Genomic DNA, 21,285 nt, shown 5'->3' with positions numbered 1-21,285 from the left:
TTTTTGCAGATTGAAGACAGATGCTGAAGCATTTAAGTGAGCTCTCTTCACTCAGAGGATTTTAGGAATTTTGCTTTAAATTGCTCTGAGTTGAGAATTGGCACATAATATATAGTTACAAAGCAGGTACATCTCCTCTCGGAGGGCAAAAGCATTAATAATGGGTATTTGTTCCATCCAAGGGCTATGATATTACAGGAACAGACAGGCATTTTAGAAATATTAGCTAGAGTAGGTCCGGAGTGGTGATACTAGACTTTCAAGAACAGCCACTTTGCATTTATAAGGAAAGAACACTCACTCAGTAATTGTGATCTCTCAATACCTGCAAGGTCAAGTGGATTTCAACACACTATTTCTCTCAGATTTCCCACCGAGCACTCAGTGCCACAGGGCTGGAAAGTGGCCTGTGAAAGCGTCTAGACTACTGCCCTGCTCTCTGGCAGTCTACTTTCAACTGTCCCAGACAGATGCAAAGCTATTCCGTTAAGTACCTCAAGGAAAAGAGATTCCATAACCACTCTCAGTAACTCTTTCCAACTTTTAACAACTCTCTCTGTTGGGAAAATTTTTTTTATATGTAAAAAAACAAATCCCTCCAATGCATTTTCAGCTAATTTCCTCTTGGAGGAGATGGGAAACAGCTGTTCGTAATATTCAGCATTATATACCCTAAGACTACTATTAAGTTTCCACTCAGCCTTCTCTTCTTCAGGATAAATAACCTCAGTTCCTGGAAACTTTCAGCAGAGCGTCTGTGCTCTAGACCTTTAATCATCTCCATTGCGTCCCCTGAATCCTCTCCAAGTTCTCTACTTCCCTTATCCTTGTATACAGTGAGATCAAGATTGTCTCCCCCGTGCAAAGCAGTGCTTAAAGCCCCAGATGCTGAACACCAAAGGGGCTTATGCCAAGAGGAGAAAGTCAGGTCCCTGACTCATTTTCCACAGATAATGGTGTCATGCTGCACTCCATTCTCCGTGTGCCCCTGAGGGATTCCTTCAACGCAATCGTGTTTATTGAGTACTTAATGTGGGCAGAGCACTGTACAAAGTGCTTGGGAGAGTACAATATAACAATAAGCAGAGCCACTCCCTGCCTAAAGTGAGCCTACAGTATAGAAGGAAAAGTACTCTTCGCCCGACTGAAGTGGGAGCGCAGTGTCAAATCAGGGACAGCACATGGCTAACTGCCACATAGCAACAACATCCCCGCTTATTGCCTTGCCAGTCCAGGGGTTCAGGATCCTCCGAGCCATAGGGCAGGGGCGGTTTGGGGGGACCCCTCATCACACTGCAGGGCCCATAGTGGGGTTTCAGCCGGGCCTTGCCTAGTCCCGTTTTGGAGAGCCTGCCGGGAGGCTGGGGCAGTTCTCGGAATTGTGCCAGCATTACTTACTTTCCTGAAGTAATTTTAAGATCTGTGTGATTTTCACTGATCCAGCCTTAGGGTGATCATCTTTCTCTACCACTGTCTTGGTAATTGCCTGGTATCCCTGAGAAGTGTATACTTCACCTGTATATATGTATATATGTTTGTACATATTTATTACTGTATTTATTTATTTATTTATTTTACTTGTATATATATCTATTCCATTTATTTTATTTTGTTAGTATGTTTGGTTTTGCTCTCTGTCTCCTCCTTTTAGACTGCGAGCCCACTGTTGGGTAGGGACTGTCTCTATATGTTGCCAATTTGTACTTCCCAAGCGCTTAGTACAGTGCTCTGCACATAGTAAGTGCTCAATAAATACGATTGATGATGATGATTCCCGGAAGGCAAAGATGGAATCTTCCAGTTGAAATGAAGTGCCCAATAGATAGTAAGTAGCAGTAGTAATAGTGGCAATGCTAGTTACTGAGCAACCACTGGTGGTGTAGCTTGGGAAGGGCGCATTCTCTGTCCTCAAGAGGTATGAGTAGGCAAGGGGACACACGATTTTTGTGCTTTTTTAAGGTGAATATCACTCAGTAGGCACTCATTCAATCATATTTACTGAGTTCTTACTATGTGCAAAGCACTGTACCAAGGGCTTGGGAGAGTAGAGAAGCAGCATGGCTCAGTAGAACAAGCACGGGCGTGGGAGTCAGAGGTCATGGGTTCAAATCCAGGCTCCACCAATTGTCAGCTGTGTGACTTTGGGCAAGTCACTTAACTTCTCTGGGCCTCAGTTACCTCATTTGTAAAATGGGGATCAATCAATCAATTGTATTTATTGAGCGCTTACTGTGTGCAGAGCACTGTACTAAGCACTTGGGAAGTACAAGTTGGCAACATATAGAGACAGTCCCTACCCAACAGTGGGCTCACAGTCTAAAAAAGATGAAGACTGTGAGCCCCAAGTGAGACAACCTGATCACCTTGTAGCCTCCCCAGCACTTAGAACAGTGCTTTGCACATAGTAAGCACTTAATAAATGCCATTATTATTATTATTATTTATTACAGTACAACAGAATTAGCAGACATGTTCCCTCCCCATAAGAAGTTTACTGTCTAGTGACTCTCTCGTCCTTTGCTGTCGAGTCATCTCCAACCCATAACGACTCCATGGACACTTTTCTCCCCAAACGCCCCACCAACATCTGCAATCGTTCTGGTAGCGTATACAGTTATCTTGGTAAAAATACAGAAGTGGTTTCCCATCGCCTCCTTCCGCGCAGTAAATTTGAGTCTCTGCCCTCGATTCTCTCCCATGCCGCCGCTGCCCATCACAGGTGAGTTTTGACCTGTAGCAGATTGCCTTCCACTCACTAGCCACTGCCCAAGCTAGGAATGGAATGGTTATGCCTCTGCTTGACTCTCCCTCCCTTAGCTGAGACTGGTTGAGTGCTGGAAATTCTCCAGGTGCAATCCTGAAAGAAGGCTAGTGACTGTACATGTAATAAATACACCTGATGGCTGAGGGGGTTCTGACTGATTGGATCCCTAACCAGGTGCTGACTACATTAAGGCTGATTATCCTGCCTCCCTGCAGGCCTCTCAAGGCTGCTCTGAGCCCTTGGCAAGCCCGGGCAACCTGAGACACTTCAGGCAACAGAGCGTTGGCCTTTTAGCTGGGTCACTGCACTCCTAAAATACTCCGAGTTTCCCACTGATTCCAGGCTGTTCCGAGATGAACAGGACACCTCATCGACCTGCCAACTTGGCCACTGAAGCAGGCCAGGCCAGAATAAGGCCCCTGTGTGCCCACCGCAGAGAAAGTCCAGGACCCCATCGGACCAAAGTTAACTCCTTCCTGGAAGGTGCCTGTGCCAATGCTACCCACTCATGCATTTCCACTACTTTTGGACCAATGGCAGCTGCAGCAGGGGGGCTGGTGGGTACTTTCTAGCCCTGTCCTCGCTCTTTAATCAATCAATCAATCGTATTTATTGAGCGCTTACTGTGTGCAGAGCACTGTACTAAGCGCTTGGGAAGTACAAGTTGGCAACATATAGAGACAGTCCCTACTCAACAGTGGACTCACAGTCTAAAAGGGGGAGACAAGACTCTTTAGACTATAAGACTCTGGTGAGCCAAGGAGGAGAGCTGCAATAATTTCCATGTCATCACTTCAGCACTTAGTGCACAGAGCTCAACAGGTGCTCAGTAAAGACTAGTGATTGAGGGGTTGGTGAAACCAATATTGATGATAAAAATAATGACAATGATAATAACTGTGATAATAATAATGAGCCCTTATGTACATATCCCTTCAAAGCCCTACTGAAGGCTCACCTCCTCCAGGAGGTCTTCCCGGACTAAGCCCCCCTTTTCCTCAGCTTCCCCTCCCCCCAACTCACTCCCTTCGCTTTACCCACCCTTCCCACCCCATAGCACTTGTGTATATATGTACATATCTATAATTCTATTTATTTATAATAATGCCTGTTTACTTTTGATGTGTATATATATATCTATAATTCTATTTATTTATATTGATGCTATTGATGCCCAGTTACTTGTTTTGATGTCTGTCTCCCCCCTTCTAGACTGTGAGCCCGTTGTGGGCAGGGATTGTCTCTCTCTGTTGCTGAATTGTACTTTCCAAGTGCTTAGTATAGTGTTCTGCACACAGAAGTGCTCAATAAATATGACTGGCTGAATGAATGAATATCCATAATTTATTTTCATGTCTGACCTTCCCTTTAGACTAAGATGCTGGTGGGCAGGGAACGTGTCTTCCAACTTTGTTGCGTCGTACTCTCTCAAGCGCTTAGTATAGTGCTCTGCACATAGTAAGCACTCAAAAAATAGCACTAATTGATTGATTGATTAGAAATGTGCTGCAGAAAAGTCTTAGTAGACTTGCCCCAACAACCCTGGGTGTATAATAATAATAAAAATAATGGCATTTATTAAGCACTTACTATGTGCAAAGCACTCTTCTAAGCACTGGGGAGGTTATAAGGTAATCAGGGTGTCCCATGGGGGGCTCACAGTCTTAATCCCCATTTTACAGATGAGGTAACTGAGGCACAGAGAAGTTAAGTGACTTGCCCAAAGTCACACAGCTGACAATTGGTGGAGCCGAGATTTGAACCCATGACCTCTGACTCCAAAGCCTGTGCTCTTTCCACTGAGCCACGCTGCTTCTCTGTGGAGGGGGAGTCTCTTGGGCACTGGCCTTGTGATAAGGGCAATGAGCCTCAGCAGCTGCCTCTCTCACCCACAGTTAAGCTGGCATTGAAGTAGGCACATGCCAATTTCGGTGGCAAAATGGGATGACCAGTTAAGCAACCCTAATAATAATAATTATTATGGTATTTGCTAAATGTTTACTATGTGCCAGGCACTGTACTAAGCGCTAGGGTGGATACAAGGGAATCAGGTTGTACACAGTCCCTGTGCCACATGGGGTTCAGTCTCAATCCCCATTTTACAGATGAGGTAACTGAGGCCCACTCATTCATTCAATCGTATTTATTGAGCGCTTAATGTGTGCAGAGCACTGTACTAAGAGAAGTGAAGTGACTTGCCCAAGGCCACACGCAGACAAGTGGCAGAGTCAGGACTAGAACATACAACCTTCTGAGTCCTAGGCCCATGCTCTAACCACTGGACCATGCTGCTTCTTTGCACGGAGTAAGTGCTCCATAAGTACTATCGAATGAATGAATGAATGAATTCAATCGTTCATTCAATCGTATTTATTGAGCGCTTACTGTGTGCAGAGCACTGTACTAAGCACTTGGAAAGTACAAGTTGGCAACATATAGAGACGGTCCCTACCCAACAGTGGGCTCACAGTCTAGAAAGGGGAGACAGAGAACAAAACAAAACATATTAACAAAATAAAATTAATAGAATAAATATGTACAAATAAAATAGAGTAATAAATACATACAAACATATATACATATATACAGGTGCTGTGGGGAGGGTAAGGAGGTAAGGCGGGGGGATGGGGACGGAGAGGAGGGAATGAATGCTTCTGTGGCTCCATTCATTCATTCAATCATATTTATTGAGCGCTTACTGTGTGCAGAGCACTGTACTAAGCACTTGGGAAGTACAAATCGGCAACATATAGAGACGGTCCCTACCCAACAACGGGCTCACAGTCTCCATGCAGACCACTGCTGGCACTGTACGAATCAGGCCTAACACGAGTAGCGACCCTACATGTACATCGAATGCCATTCCTATCCAAGCTTCCTGGTTTAGGGAGAGCCTGTAAAGGGCTTTGAGATCCTCGCAAAAGTTTTTAGAATTTAAAAGTATTGGCTAGTCCTTCATGATTCTCATCAAATGATTTTAACCTAATGATAATCGTAAGAAAATTGTAGCCTTCCATTTACATGGGTCTGTGAATTAAACTGATATGGGTAGCATTCATTCATTCATTCAATCGTATTTATTGAGCACTTAATGTGTGCAGGGCACTGTACTAAGCGCTTGGCAGTGTGGCCTACTGGAAAGAGCATGGGCCTGGGAGTCAGAGGATGTGGGTTCTAATTCCTGTTCTGCCACATGTCTGCTGTGTGACCGTGGGCAGGTCACTTCACTTCTCTGTGCCTCGGTTACCTCATCTGTAAAATGGGGACTAAGACTTGAGCGCATTTGGGACCTGATTACCTTGTACGTACCTCACTGTTAGAACAGTGCTTGGCACATAGTGAACGCTTCACAAATACTATTATTATTATTATTATTTTAGTTCACAAACGATTACAAGTGCCCTGGGAAAACAAGACTGTGAGCCCATTGTTGGGTAGGGATAGTATCTATATGTTTCCAACTTGTACTTCCCAAGCGCTTAGTATAGTGCTCTGCACACAGTAAGCGCTCAATAAATATGATTGAATGAATGAATGAACGCTCCCAAGACTCCCAAACTTCTTTAAAACAAACAATGGAAAATTGTGAAGCAGCGTGGCTCAGTGGAAAGAGCATGGGCTTTGGAGTCCGGGGTCATGGGTTCGAATCCCAGCTCCGCCACATGTCTGCTGTGTGACCTTGGGCAAGTCACTTAACTTCTCGGAGCCTCAGTTACCTCATCTGTAAAATGGGGATAATGACTGTTAGCCCCACGTGGGACAAACTGATCACCTTGTAACCCCCCAGCGCTTAGAACAGTGCTTTGCACATAGTAAGCGCTTAACAAATGCTATCATTATTATTATTATAATGGAAAGCTGCTTCTTACAATTTCGGCATAAGCTCCTTGAGGGCAGGGGTCGAGTACTCTAATTCTATCACCAGTCAACCTACGCATCAGGCAAAAACTCCTCACCCTCGGCTTCAAGGCTGTCCATCACCTCACCCCCTCCTACCTCACCTCCCTTCTTTCCTCCTCCAGCCCAGCCCGCACCCTCCACCACTAGCTTCCTCACCGTGCCTCGTTCTCACCCGTCCCGCCATCGACCCCCGGCCCACGTCCTCCCCCTGGCCCGGAATGCCCTCCCTCCGCACATCCGCCAAGCTAGCTCTCTTCTTCCCTTCAAAGCCCTACTGAGAACTTGTACTTCCCAAGCGCTTAGTACAGTGCTCTGCACACAGTAAGCTCTCAATAAATACGATTGAATGAATGAATGAATAATTCTATCACGCTTTTCCCAAGTGCTTAGTAGAGGGCTCTGCACCCAGCAGGTGCTCAGTATGCTACTGACTGACTGAATTGCAAATTAAGGAGACTTAGTAGCCATTCTGGGAATATAGGTGCCTTCCGCAACAGAACCAGACAGAAGGAAGGTTTAAGGACTTGGTCTTAATGGTGTTGGAAAGGATTTGACCCAAGCTCTTGACAAATAGATCAGAGAAGCAGGGTGGCTCAGAGAAGCAGCGTGGCTTAGTGGAAAGAGCACGGGCTTGGGAGTCAGCGGTTGTGGGTTCTAATCCCGGCTCCCACTTATCAGCTGTATGACTTTGGCCAAGTCACTTAATTTCTCTGTGCCTCAGTTACCTCATCTGTAAAATGGGGATTAAGACTGTGTGCCACGTGGGACAACCTGATTACCTTGTATCTTCCCCAGCGCTTAATACAGTGCTTGGCACATAGAAAGTACTTAACAAATACCATCATTGCTATTATTATTATAAATGCCCGGTGTCATCTACTCTTAAAAAGTGAACCCCATGTGGGACCAGGACCGTGTCTGACCTATTATCTTGTATCTTCCCCTGTGCTTAGTATAGTGCCTGGCATATCACCATCACTGATTGATTACAAACTGAAGGACAAGTGTGCTACTACAATTTCAACCTACCTCCCCATTTCTGCAGACCGCTCTTTGTTGAAATCAGCATGCACTAGTAGCAAAGGCACATTACCAGTAGTCAGGAGACCTGGGTTCTAATTCTGACTCTGCCACTAACTTGCTGACTGACCTTGGGCAAGTCACTTCCCCACTCTGTACTTCAGTTTCCTCATCTGTAAAATGGGGAGTAAATACCTGTTCTCAATCAATCAATAGTAGTTCCTGAGCACTTACTATGTGCAGAGCACTGTAATAAGCACTTGGGAGAGTACAATACAACAGAATTCTCCCTCTAAGACCGTGAGTGCAATGAGAGACAAGAACTTTGGTTGAACTGAACTTGCCAGCTGTATAACCTTGGGCAAGTCACTTCACTAGAACAGTGCTTTGCACATAGTAAGTGCTTAATAAATGCCATCATTATTATTATTATTATTCTCTGGTCCTCAGTTTTCTCAACTGTATTCAATAACTTTTGTCCCTCCTATTTAATAATTGTCTTGTCTTATCCTGTCAAGTTGTTTCCAACCCATAGCAACTTGAATCTACACCAGTCAGTCAATTGGATTTATTGAGCACTTACTTTGTGCAGAACACTGTATTAAGCACTTGGGAGAGTACAGTGTAACAGTGAACCGACACACTCCTTGCCCACAATGAGCTCACTTGGCATGTAATAAGGGCTTAACAAATGCCAATATTATTATTATTTTTTTTTCATTAGCACAAATCATCATGGCTATCATTATGCCTTGCTCCGTGGGCTTGACTTTTCACTGGGATCCTTTTAGATCGCTCTCATCCCCGCCTCTGGCTTGTTTCCCTAAAGCAGATCTGAGTTTCTGCCATCCCCACGAATATCACCCAGCAAGGCCCAAAACACACTTTAGGTATGGACAGGGCCTGACCAAAATCTGCATTTTGCCTCCTGGATGTGTCTAGTGGGCTTGGGACAGTAAAGGGGAACCCCTGCTGACAGAGTACCACAGAAGGAAAAGGTGGTGGTGGAGACATTTACTTTAAAGCAGGGAACTGCCACCCCTCTTATACATCATGGACCTCCCCACCAAGGAGATTTGAGCCCCCCCCACCCCTCCCATACCTGCTGGAGATCATATCCAGTGCCTGATTTGGGCTGAGAAGGGTACCAGAACACTGAATACTGGCCAAACATCATCTTTCCCACTGGCTGAACAAAATCTCTTGGGAGGCTGAAAGTGATGGGTGAGTAAAAGGGACAAAGGGGGAAGAGAATGCTATATAGAGAAGGAGTGTGGCCTAATGGATAGAGCATGGGCCTCGGAGTCAGAAGGACCTGGGTTCAATCCCGGCCTTGCCACATGACTGCTGTGTGACCTCTGGCAAGTCACTTAACTTCCCTATGCCTGTTATCTCATCCATAAAATGGGGATTAAGAGTGTAAGCCCCTTGTGGGACAGGGACTTTGTCCAATGTGATTAACTTGTATCTACCCCAGTGCTGAAAACAGTACTTGGCACATAGTAAATGCTTACCAAGTAATAATAATAATAATAATAATGGTATTTTTTAAGCACTTACTATGTGCCAAGCACTGTTCTAAGCAGTGGGGAAGACACAAGGTAATTAGGTTGTCCCACATAGGGTTTCACAGTCTTAATGCCCATTTTACAGATGAGGTAACTGAGGCACAGAGAAGTTAAGTGACTTGCCCAAGGTCACAGAGCTGACAGGTGGAGGTGGGCTGAGAACCCATGACCTCTGACTCCCAAGCCCGGGCTCTTTCCACTGAGCCACACTGCAGGTACCATAATTGCTATTATTATTATTATTATTCCTTATGCTCCCATACCCTCCCCCTGCCTCCCTGCCATAGAGTTCTGGGGTTTTCTTCCTGCTCCACACCCAGTCAGTACCCGTCTTGGGGTTACAAGTTCCTGGGGTTCCAGAACTGATCCCACTTAGTACAGTGCTCTGCACACAGTAGGTGCTCAATAAATATGATTGAATGAATGAATGAATCCCAATAAACCCTAACCTAACCTGAGCTCTGCTCACAGCAATATACCTCATGAAGGCAAGGGGCTAGATAATGATTTAACCCTCCACTTCATTGTGAAACCTAAAGAACAAGAAGTTAAACTGTTTTAAGATCCAGCAAAGACATACATATTTGCTGATACAATGGAAAGATGAAAATCAAAATAACTTTATGCTGACATTTTATTCTGACATGAATTGTACAATTCTCTCAATATTTTATGCCGGGGCTCAATTTTGTATGTCATGGAAGGAAAGAGAAGGCATAAAACACTTAAAACTCCATTGACTGTTTCTCATCGTCACCCACATCTACTGGCAGAAATCCCTGGAAATGGATTTGAGTCTTTTCAGCTGGGCTTTTCTGGAAAACATATTTTGATATCTACTAGGTCCATAGGTTAGCTAATTCCCACAGACAGTAAGCAGGTTTAAGTAGATACAGAACACAACCTGTTGCCTTAAACTTTTTTTTTTTAAAAAAAAGCTCATTCCAAATACAAGTCTCCCTTTCCGCTCCATGAATCACCAATAACTCAGCTGAGGGGAAATATTTATTACGGATACTTGTTTCTGCCTTGTTCAGAAATCTTTCTGAAACAAAAAAATTTGTTGAACTAAGCACTAGCAATGCTCCAAATGTCCCATCTTGGACTTTTTTTTAAAAAAAGCAATGCTTACTCTTATAAAATGATTTAATTCCCTTTTCTTTTATACATTTACACCTAACAGCTCTTATGTATATATACATATATACATGCCCAAAATTTCTATATTGCATGATCAACCAGAAATTTAAAAACTTGACAATTCCATCATGAGTGCATTCTTTCATTAAAATGTGGCCCATTACATTTACTTTTGGGGGGCCAAAGAGGTGTAAGAATACTATATAATCTTAGATCTGGTTATGCAAGCTTGGTTTCCAATATTGTCTTATTTTCTTGTGAGATCTCAAAGCGGGGTCTTATAAATACAGCTTGTCATGCTACTTTAAATTAGTCTAAGTGCACTGGCAGAAATTGTAGGTTGCCGGGGGGTTTAGGGGTTGGGGGGCTTGTTCGTTGCTTTTCTTAGACTGTAAGCTCACTGTGGGCAGGGAACGAATCTACCAATTCTGTTATATTGTATTTTCCCAAACAGTACAGTGCTCAGCACACAGCAAGCACTCAATAAATATGACCGATAAAGAATGGAGACTGTTTGGGGTGGGGGACACTGGTATCCTAAATAATAATAATAATTATGGTATTTGTTAAGTGCTCACTATATACCAAGCATTATTCTACGTGCTGGGGTAGATACAAGGTAATCAGATTGTTTCATGTGGGGCTCACAGTCTTAATCCCCATTTTACAGATGAGGGAACTGAGGCACAGAGAAGTTAATAATAAAAATAATGGCATTTATTAAGCGCTTACTATGTGCAAAGCACTGTTCTAAGCTCTGAGGAGGTTACAAGGTGATCAGGTTGTCCCAAGGGGCTCACAATCTTAATCCTCATTTTACAGATGAGGTAACTGAGGCCCAGAGAAGTTAAGTGATTTACCCAAAGTCACACAGCTGATAAATGGCAGAGCCGGGATTAGAACCCACGATCTCTGACTCCCAAGCCCAGGCTCTTTCCAATAAGCCACATTACTTCTCCTGAAGCCTCACATCTGCCATGGAGTTGCCAGAGGAGTGAAGGGGAGGGATAGCAAGGGGAACAGCCAGTCAGTCGCATTTATCATCATCATCAATCGTATTTATTGAGGGCTTACTAATGTGCAGAGCACTGTACTAAGCGCTTGGGAAGTACAAATTGGCAACATATAGAGACAGTCCCTACCCAACAGTGGGCTCACAGTCTGAAAGGTATTTATTGAGCACTTACTGTGTGCAGAGCACTGTACTAAGTACTTGGAGAGTACACTATGACGATAGAACAGACATATTCCCTGCCTACAATAAAAAGGGAAGTCAAGAACCTGGTCAGTGATGAGGCAAAATACAAAGACTGACCCTGACCTGTGATCAGGCCTGGAGCGGATCCCTTCCCAGGACGCGGTTCACCCCTTCGTCTGTGTCACGGGAATTTGTTCCCGCCAGTTGGGGGGAGCCACAGTGCAGCTGGGCAAGGGGGGCTCAAGGCAGGGATCAAAGTTGATGCCGGAAAGAGTGGGGAGAGCCTGGTGCTCATTAGGCTTGTAGTGGGCAGAGGCCACGGGGAAGTTCAGTAACGAAGCCAGATGAGACCCCGGCAACCCCCCCACCCCCCGCCCCCCGTCTTTAAATCAACTACCAGGATGACGGCTGCTAATGGTGTCCTAGTTCTGGGTGTGACAGAGAAGTGGGAAGCCTCTGGAGAAGGTTAGATTCAGGGGTTTTTCTGAGGTTCGTGATGCGACTGTTCTTACTGTGTCACTTACTTCAAAGTCCAGCACACGCCACTGAAATATATATATATTCACTTGGAATGGACCCAGGCTCTTTGACCCAATCTAAAGGCTCAAATTACTTCCACAAACGGAAATGCACACATCAGCATTTGGTAACCTTTACTCTTACAAAGTCTACTGGGCACAAAGTACTCTGGCTTTCAAGCTGACAGAGCCCCAGGAAACCAAATACAATCTTACAAATAGGCACAAAAGACTGTCTACTCCACAGTTTTTTTTAAAAAAACTCGGTCTGCCCTTTTCTCAGGAGATGGAGACTAAAATAAATAAAATCAATATCCGTTAAAATTGACTCTCCCTAACAGACGGCTGACTCAGGGCATGCAGGCATGTGTCTGTCTTCAAGGAGTAATTAAAAATCAAATCAGTGGGGAAGCAGTGGCTTATCTGATACATTCATTCATTCATTCATTCATTCGTATTTATTGAGCGCTTACTGTGTGCAGAGCACTGTACTAAGCGCTTGGGAAGTACAAGTTGGCCACATATAGAGACGGTCCCTACCCAACAACAGGCTCACAGTCTAGATAGCATGGGCTTGGAAGTCAGAATGACCTCGGTTCTAATCCCAGCTTCTCCACCTGTCTGCTGTGTGACCTTGGGTAAGTCACTTCACTTCTCTGTGCTTCAGCTACCTCATCTGCAAAATGGGGATTAAGACTGTGAGCCCCGTGTCGGGCCAGGACTGTGTCCAACCTGATGATCTTCCTATTCAATCCTATTCATTTTGGAAACCTATGAGTTTACTCTCCTGGGTTTCTTAGGAGTACTACTATAGTAAAAACCACAGAACAAATTCTCCTCTGATCTTTTCTCCCAAGCCTTCCCACTGCCTTCTTCATTCAATTATTATCGGTAACTACACCACCCTCCTGACTTTTCTTTTATGGCATTTATTAAGACTTACTATGTGCCAGGCATTGTTCTAAACACTGAGGTAGATATAAGGTAATCAGGTTGGACACAGTCCATTTACCACATGGGACTCCCAGTCTTAATCTCCATTTTACAGATGAGGTAACTGAGACATGGAGAAGCCAAGTGACTTGCCGAAGGTCACACAGCAGACAAGTGGCAAGCCAGGTTTAGAGCCCAGGTCCTTCTGTCTTTAAGGCCCATGCTCTATCCACAGGGACTTCCTAACCTTTGATTCCTGGTATCTTCCTCCTTCATCTACACCCACTTCCTTGGAGAACTCATTCACTCCCATGGCTTCAACTACCATCTCTATGTGGATAATTCCCGAATCTACCCCTGCAGCCCTGATCTCTCTCCTCCTCTGCAGTCTCACATTTCCTCTTGCCTTCAGGACATCCCCACATGGATGTCTGTTTATCAAACAGATATGCATGGCTTAGTGGAAAGAGCATGGGCTTGGGAGTTGGGCGTCATGAGTTCTAATACCAGCTCTGCCACTTGTCTGCTGTGTGACCTTGGGCAAACCACTTAACTTCTCTGTGCTTCAGTTACCTCATCGGTAAAATGGGAATGAAGACTGAGCCCCATGCGGGACAACCTGATTACCTTGTATTCCCCCACCCAGTGCTTAGAACAGTGCTTAGCACATGATAAGCACTTAACAAATACCATTATTATTATTATTATTATTATCAGGATTCATGAGGAAGGTTTAGCAGGGTTAGTGTTCTGTGGCTCTGAAATTATAGCATTGTCTATTAGACACAGCCCTAATTAATGTTAGATAGGTGTAGTAGACTAATTCTGTTGAAGATTTGGGTCCTAACGAGCTTTATTTTTCTGAAGTGTTGAAGATAGCACTGAAATAGATAGAGGGAAGGGTAACTGTGAGCAGTCCCTACTCCTGTCTAGCCCTTGCCTTAGTATTCATTTGCAGTGCTTAAGTGGGAATATTATCAAAATATGCTAAGTCTAGGAGTTTGTGTCACGAGCCCCCGGTTTGTACCAACCAGAACCGTCCTGGCCCCAGGGAGCCTCGGTGACACAGAAAAGAATTCAAACCACACTTCTGATCACCGAAGTTACCATGGATCACCACAGTTTGTTGCCAATTTGTACTTTCCAAGCACTTAGTACAGTGCTCTGCACACCATAAGCGCTCAATAAATGATTGAATGAATGTCCCACTGACACCTCAAATTGAACACGCCCTAAACAGAATTCCTTACCTTCCCAACAAAAGACTATCCTCCCTGATACTTTCCCTTCAATGTAGACAGCACCACCATCCTTCATGTCTCACAAGACCGAAACCTGGGTGTTATCCTTGACTTCTCTCTCTCATTCAACCAACATATTCAATCTGTCACTAAATCCTGTTGGGTCTACCTTCACAATATCGCTAAAATCCACCCTTTTCTTTCCATCCAAACTGCTACCACCTTAATCCAAGCACTTATTCTATCCCACCTTGATTACTGCCTCAGCCTCCTTACTGACCTCCTTGCCTCCTGTCTTCCCCGACTCCATTCCATACTTCACTCTGCTGCCCAGATCATTTCTCTACAAAATCATTCAGTCCATGTTTCCCCAGTCCTCAAGAACCTCCAGTGGTTGACCATCCACCTCCACATCAACCAGAAACACCTTACCATAGGCTTTAAAGAACTCAATCATCTTGCCCCTTCTACCTTACCTCCCTGATTTCCTACTTTGACCCAACCCACACACTTCACTCCTCTAAAGCCAACCTACTCACTGTACCTCGATCTCATCTATCTTTCTCTCGATCTTTTGCTCATGTCCTGCCTCTGGCCTGGAAAGAGGCCCTCCCTCTTCATAGCTAAAAGATGACCACTCTCCCTGCCTTAAAAGCCTTATTAAAAGCACATCTCCAAGAGGCCTTCCCTGACTCTACCCTCATTTCCTCTTCTCCCACTCCCTTCTGCATCACCTTTGCACTTGGATTTGAATGCTTTATTCAACCCGCCCTCAGCCCCACAGCACTTATGAATGTAGCTGTCATGTATTTATTCATATTAATGTCTGTATCCCCCTATAGAATGTTTGCTGTGGCCAGGGAACTGTCTACAAACTCTGTTATGTTGTACTCTCCCAAGCGCACAGTAAGCATTCAGTAAATACGACTGATCGATTAGCAAGATAGTCTGAAATTCCTTCCTTCCTAAAACTCTTACCCCTTACCCCTCCTGCTAAAACATTTACACGTCTGTCTCTGGATGCTCTCTCACCCTACCCAATGAAATTGAAATTCTCAATTCCTCCACCGTTCCCTGCCTTCCCTCCAAGTCTCTCACCTGTTTCCTTTAAAGCCCATTCAAAGTGCTGCTGCTAAAATGATCTTCCGCTTCACTACTCTGAACAAATTATTTCCTTTCACATATCTTATGTGAGAGGCTCTCAGCCTAGTGCACTGTTGGCATAAAATCCTGACTCCGAGTCATTTCTTTTGTCTTTGTGACTTGGCTGCTAGCTTCTTATCCTCTTCTGTTTCAATTTTCTCTTGAAAATCACTTAAAAAAATGAAATGTTCAGGAATCAGGAGAAAGAGAAAAGAAAAGGGTAAATGAAGAAAAATACGATTAAAATTCCCATTAATAAATATCTCTTTGAGGAATGCGCCATCAAGAGCTAACTACATTTTCACTTGGTTCTCTGTCTGTTTATCAGCCTATTTCACATTCTGAGTCCAGAGAATAAAAATTAGAGGCTTTTTTCCTTTGGCTAATGTCAAGCACACTGTGAATGCTTGAATAAACCAAAAATAACCATTGTTTCCTGTTCACCGTCAAGAGCAACTGAATGAAAACTTTTAAAAAATACCACATAGGGGCCCAATAAAAGCAGGAGATCTAATTAAAAAAAACCCTGTAGGGTCAATGGGTAAAGTGTAAATCCATCCTCTCACATGAGGGAGAACAAGAAAGCTAGGTTAAAAGGCCGGGACAGGTGCAAACAGTAAATTAGGTCTGTCAGAATGGAATATGAGGAGCATCTTGTAGTCCCAAAGGTAATATCATTCAATCAATGGCATTTATTGAACACTTACTGTGTGTACAGCATTGTAGTAAATGTTTGGGAGAGTCCAATAGAGTAATAATAATAATAATGAGAAGAGAAAGAAGAGGAAGAAGAATAAGAGGAATAGGAAGAAGAGGAAGAGGAGGAAGAGGAAGAAGAGGAAGAAGAAGAAGAAGAATGGCATTTGTTAAGTGCTTACAGCTTAGAGTAGGTGGATGTGGTTCCTGCCCCCAGTGAATTTACAATAAAGTGGGGGAGACAGACATTAAAATCAATCAGAAGTTGGGGAAGTAACATATTATATAAAGCTCTGCACGTAAGTGGGTGTGGAGGATGGAATGAGTATCAAAGTGCTTTGGCGTACTGTCTAAAAGCATAGGTGATGCAGAAGGAAGGGGAAATGTGGAGGGGAGATGAGAGAATAATCAGAGAAGGCTTCCTGAAGGAGATTTTAGTAATAATTATGGTACTTGTTAAGTGCTTACTATGTCCCAGGCACTGTACTAAGTACTGGGGTGGATGCACGCATGTCAGGTTGGACAGAGTCCCTGTCCCAATTTGGACTCACATCCTCAAGCCCCATGTTACAGATGAGGTAACTCAGGCAAAGAGAAGTGAAGTGAATTACCACACAGCAGACAAGTGGCAGAGCCGGGATTAGAACCCATGACCTACTGATTCCCAGGCCCATGCTCTATCCGTTACACCTGGCTGTTTTCCGTAGTAGGGTTTAAAACTATGGAACGCTTCCAATAAAAAGACCTTCAATATATTGAAAGGAACAAAGTAACTTGGAAATCAATGGGGCCCTTTGATGATCATGATGTGAAAGGGGCACTCGGAGATGAAGAGAAGGAGCCCTTAAGACAGTGCTCAGAAAATACTAGACACTGAACTAGTACTACTGACTGTCTGGGAAACTATTTCAGCCATGGGTACCAGGGTTTTAGCAGAGCTTCTATTTGGACCCTGATGGGCTGACACATATCTTTACACTCTAACTTTTCTTCTCTTCACTCTTTCTAAATGATCTTGTCATTTGGGTGACTTTGGACAAGTCACTTAACTTCTCTATGCCTAAATTACCTCATCTATATAATGGGGATTAAGACTGTGAATCCTTCGTGGGACAATCTGATTACCTTGAATCTACCCCTGCACTTAGAACAGTGTTTGGCACATAGTAAGCGCTTCACAAGTATGATTATTATTATTACTATTATCTGAGAAAAGGAGGGACCAGGCTTTTTTGTAGTTCAGCAACGAAGCCCCAGTCTCATAAATCACATGAGCCTAAAACCGTCCTCCACTCCTCTCTGAAAATTTTTTTATAAGAGATGGGTCAGAGGAACTGAATCCATTAGGCTATCCTGAGAGGATGTTTTAGACCATATCGATTAATTAGATGTCACCAAATACATCTAGCTGAAAGGCAGGTGTGTAACCCAGGGGTTTTCAACCACAGGGTATAAGCACGCCTGGGAACTTCAAAAGAATCGTAAAGGGCAAAGCCATCATAAAAGCAGCAGCAGCAACAGATGCTGTACACCCAGGAAGTTCTTAATAATTTTTTTAACGGCATTTGTGAAGCGCTTACTATGTGCCAGGAACTGTACAAAGCACTGGAGTAGATACAAGCTAATCAGGTTGGACACAGTCCCTGTCCCACATGGGGCTCACAGTCTTAATCCCCATTTTATAGATGCGGTAACTGAGGCACAGAGAAGTGAAGTGACTTGCCCAAGATCATACTGCAGACAGTTGGGGAGCTAGGATAAGAACCCAGGTCCTCTGGGCTCCCAGACCAAATAAAGAAAGAAAGAAATACTGCTACTGCTGTTATTGCGGCTACTACTACTACTAACACCATTATTACACGACCATCTGAGAAGAGGATCTGCTCATATGGTTGTCCCAGATCACTGGTCCCCATTCCACCTCTGCTAGGAGCAGAGGAATAGCCCTACTATCCAGGAAGCAAAAACTTTGGGGAAGTGGGGCCGGTGGTAACAGCAGCAGAAGCTGTTTCTCTTCTTGCTTCAGATCAATCCTTGGGTACCTGTGAATATTTCTGTGTGTGTGTGTGTGTATGTAGGTGAAGGTTTGAGGAAGACCTTAGGAGGTGGATATTTTGGAGGTACAGAGGGATACTTCAGGTAAAACTTTGAAATGATGGAGATGAAGGAACAATTGGCCAGGGCTTAGATCAATACTTGACACACAGTAAATGCTTAACAAATACCATTTTAAAAAAAATTGGATAACAAGGCCTCTCGCAGTGACCTTGGGAGTTTTAAACATGTAAATCTCATTTTAAAACCCGGTAGAATCTACGATATAGTTTGGGATTCCTGAGCACTCACACAAACCCAGTTAGCTATGGGAAACACATGACTATTAGCCTATCATTGGCCGGGAAGAGGGGAGGCCGGAGGAAAGCCAGGGCACATGAGTGGCCAAACCTGAAGCGCCTCTTAGCAAAGCTTTAGAGGGCAGTGGTGGGTGAGTAGTGAATGAGTTTATAGAAGGTAGGAAAAAATAACAAGATTTAACCAATCACATTGCAATGCATACCAAACTAATTCTATTTTCACCCCCTGAAACTTCACGGCTTAACATTCACCATGCAATCTGTCCCCTCAGAACTACCAACGTACGTTTCATTCCCCCTCATTCCCAGGAATCGTTCTAGTGCTTTAATTTGGAAAACCAGCCGGACACCAGGCTTTGTCTCTTAACACTGACCTCCCCGGGAAGAGCTGTCGAGAAACAGTTCCCTCAAAGAGACTCTGTTCCTTTCCTGGATGTACAAGGTCCCTGCCTGGAGCAAACCACAACTTCTAGGGCACTTTTGCTCATCAGGTGCCTCACTACTGGTGATCCTGTCCCTAGTTTAAGACACCCATTCCCTCTGGGAGTCCCCATTATAATGCCATGCCAGTTCTCCCTGGAATTGATGATGATGATGGCATTTATTAAGCGCTTACTATGTGCAAAGCACTGTTCTAAGCGCTGGGGAGGTTACAAGGAGATCAGGTTGCCCAATGGGGGCTCACAGTCTTAATCCCCATTTTACAGATGAGGTAACTGAGGCCCAGAGAAGTGAAGTGACTTGCCCAAAGTCACACAGCTGACAATTGGGAGAGCCGGGATTTGAACCCACGACCACTGACTCCAAAGCCCGGGCTCTTTCCACAGAGCCACGCTGCTTCTCTTTTCCTTTTCCACTAATGATAATCATGGTATTTTTAAGTACTTATTTTATTCATTCATTCATTCAATCATATTTATTGAGCACTTACTGTGTGCAGAGCACTGTACTAAGCGCTTGGGAAGTACAAGTCGGCAACACATAGAGCTGGTCGCTACCCAACAGTGGGCTCACAGTCTGGAAGGGGGAGACAGACAACAAAACAAAACATATTAACAAAATAAAATAAATAGAATAAATATGTACAAATAAAATAAATAGAGTAATAAATACGTACAAACATATATACATATATACAGGTGCTTTGGGGAGGGGAAGGAGGTAAGGCGGGGGGATAGGGAGGGGGAGGAGAGGGAGAGGAAGGAGGGGGCTCAGTCTGGGAAGGCCTCCTGGAGGAAAAATGCATCTAAAACCCACTCAATTCATTCATTCAATCATATTTACTGAGCACTTACTGTGTGCAGAGCACTGTACTAAGCACTTATTTTTAAATGGCATTTATTAAGCGCTTACTATGTGCAAAGCACTGTTTGAAGTGCTCTGGATGTTACAAGCACTTGGGAAGTACAAATCGGCAACATATAGAGACGGTCCCAATGGAATGGGTACCCATCTTGACTTCTTCCCTTTATTCACCCTGCCCCCTCCCAGCCTCACGGTACGTATTTTATGCCATTCACTGCATAAATCCTGGGGTAGATACCAGGTATTTAATCCCCATTTTGCAGATGAGGAAACCAAGGCACTAAGAAGTTTTGTGACTCGCCCCAGGTCACACAGCGGGTGTGTGGAGGACCTGGGAATAGAACGCAAGTCTCATGACTCTCAGGCCTGTGCTCTTTCCACTAGGCCACGCTGATTCTTGCTGCTCACTGATGCTTCCTCAACATATGGGGAACCAGCGTGGCCTAGCTGAAAAAAAACATGGGACTGGGGTGCAGGAGACTTGGCTTTCTAATCCTTGTTGTGTCACTGGCTTGCTTTGTGACGTTGGGCAAATCTTGTACTTGCCCTAGTGCTGGGCACTTAAGTAACAGTTTAATTAGGATCATAAGTAACTAACCTTCGCCCAATCAGGACATACCTATACATTGCTGAATACTTCTTTGGTTCCCCAGTGGCTTCCCTATGGGCAAGGAACATGTCTACCAACTCTGTTATATCCTAGTTGCCCAAGTGCTTAATACAGGGCTCCGCACAGAGTAAACAGTCCAGAAATACAAGTGACTGATTTCTTAGAAAATGGAAGAGTGTGAAAACCGCCGGTGAAAATCATGCTATTTTTCTTATTTCCAGCTCAATTTGAAGAAACAAAAAGAATTCCTGCTAAGACCCAACTACTTCATTCTCTAGGTAAGTGAGGCTTCGAGGTAAAAATGTGAAGTTAATTACCTAAAAAATAGAGTCCTTCAGAATTATGTACTATTCATGTGAAACCTATTTATAAGATTCCCTGCAATCCAGTTCACAAAAAACCCCACAAAAGTCTGCAATAAATATCCAGCCAGTAGAGATAATCCATAACTGTATAATGATGCAAAGGCGGGTTTCGCTGTGATGTCTTCCTCCTGCACACATGGTTTAAATAATCAGTTCTCTGTATGTACTTCATGTTGCATTCTGCTATCATTATGGGGAAACTGGTGATGTGCAAACATTACAGAGAGTATAAACTCAATGTCAACTACCACCCCCACCCCCCACACACATACATACATTCACATGAAAAGCAGCGTGGCTCAGTGGAAAGATCCCGGGCTAGTGAGTCAGAGGTCATGGGTTCTCATCCTGCCTCCGCCACTGTCAGCTGTGTGACCTTGGGCAAGTCACTTAACTTCTCTGTGCCTCAGTTACCTCATCTGTAAAATGGGCATTAAGACTGTGAGCCCTACGTGGGACAACCTAATTACCTTGTATCTTCCCCAGTGCTTACAGCAGTGCTTGGCACATAGTAAGTGCTTAACAAATAC

The 21,285-nt window shown here is 44.1% G+C and overlaps 1 protein-coding gene and 1 non-coding gene across 2 annotated transcripts in view; both read right to left on the bottom strand.

Moving 5' to 3' along the window:
- PARD3B (par-3 family cell polarity regulator beta) overlaps positions 1-21,285 on the bottom strand; it is a 994,526-nt gene that overhangs the window by 286,492 nt on the left and 686,749 nt on the right. The gene's annotated exons all lie outside the window — the stretch shown is intronic.
- On the bottom strand, positions 2,730-2,867 carry LOC119931073. Its single transcript, XR_005451939.1, has one exon. It is a non-coding gene; the product is annotated as a small nucleolar RNA SNORA7 (small nucleolar RNA).

This window comes from Tachyglossus aculeatus, chromosome 7 (genome assembly GCF_015852505.1).
Source record: "Tachyglossus aculeatus isolate mTacAcu1 chromosome 7, mTacAcu1.pri, whole genome shotgun sequence".
In the NCBI taxonomy this organism is placed as follows: domain Eukaryota; kingdom Metazoa; phylum Chordata; class Mammalia; order Monotremata; family Tachyglossidae; genus Tachyglossus; species Tachyglossus aculeatus.
The sequence above is the reverse complement of the archived record's forward strand: the minus strand, read 5'-3'. Positions and strand labels throughout refer to the sequence as shown.